This window comes from Gossypium hirsutum, chromosome A08 (assembly GCF_007990345.1).
Source record: "Gossypium hirsutum isolate 1008001.06 chromosome A08, Gossypium_hirsutum_v2.1, whole genome shotgun sequence".
In the NCBI taxonomy this organism is placed as follows: Eukaryota; Viridiplantae; Streptophyta; class Magnoliopsida; order Malvales; family Malvaceae; genus Gossypium; species Gossypium hirsutum.
The window spans coordinates 32,980,800-32,982,025 of record NC_053431.1 but is presented as its reverse complement, the minus strand read 5'-3'; positions in this window follow the sequence as shown (position 1 = coordinate 32,982,025).

Below are 1,226 nucleotides of genomic sequence, written 5' to 3'. Positions count from 1 at the left end.
TAGGGTCAATTCAAGTAAAAATAAAATATTGTACAAGCCAAGGCTTGAACTCAGGACTTCTCCAACCCTTCTCAAGACACTTAACCACTGAAGCAAGCATGCATTTATGCAACACCACACACAAAAATAAATACTTAAATTTTGGGGCGTTACAATTCTACCCCCTAAAAGAAAATTTCAACCTCAAAATTTACCTGATCAAAATAGGTGAGGGTATTGTTGTTGCATCGCTGCCTCAGGTTCCCACGTGGCCTCCTCTGAGCTGTGGTTTCGCCAAAGTACCTTAACCAGTGGGATAGACTTCTTCCTTAGCACTTTTACATCATGCTCCAGAATCTGAACTGGCTCCTCCTCAAAAGTTAGATCAGGCCTAACCTTAATCTCATCAATCAAGATAATATGCGCAGGATCAGAGTGGTAGCGCCTCAACATAAAACATGGAACACATCATCAATCCCGTCCAAGTCTAGAGGTAACTCAAGTTGATAGGAAACTGGTCCCACAGTTTTAGTATGCAATAAGGCCCAATGAACCTAAGACTCACTTACCCTTCCGTCCAAACCTCAACACCTTCTTCCGTGGCGAGACTTTGAGAGAAGCGAAGTCCCCCACAAAATACTCAATCTCCTTCTGCTTTAGATCTATATATGACTTCTGTCTGTCTGATGTCACCTTCAGTCAATCCCGAATCAGTCTAACTTTCGGTATCAGAAACTAATTCAGGGCCCAGAACATGCCACTCGCCTAACTCAGTCTGACACGAAGAAATACAACACTTACGGCCATATAATGCCTCGTAAGGTGCCATCTCTATGCTAGACTGATAGCTATTGTTATATGCAAACTCAGCTAATGGCAAGTAGTCCTCTCAACTGCCTCAGAAATCAATTACACAACTCCATAACATGTCCTCCAGTATCTAAATCACCCTCTCTGACTGACCATCTATCTGAGGATGGAACACAGTACTGAAGTCTAACCTTGTACCCAAAGTGTCGTGTAACTTCTTCCAGAACCGAGACGTGAAGCAGGGATCTTTATCAGATATTATGGAAACCGATACCTCATGTAGATGCACTATCTCAGACACATACAGTTTAGCCAGTTTCTACAATAAGTATTCAGTACAAACTAGTAAATGCTGACGGTGACGAAGGTTACAGACTTTCGGTGGACGCGGAGCCAACGAGTTCAGTATGAAATGAGCAGATTTGGTTAATCAATCT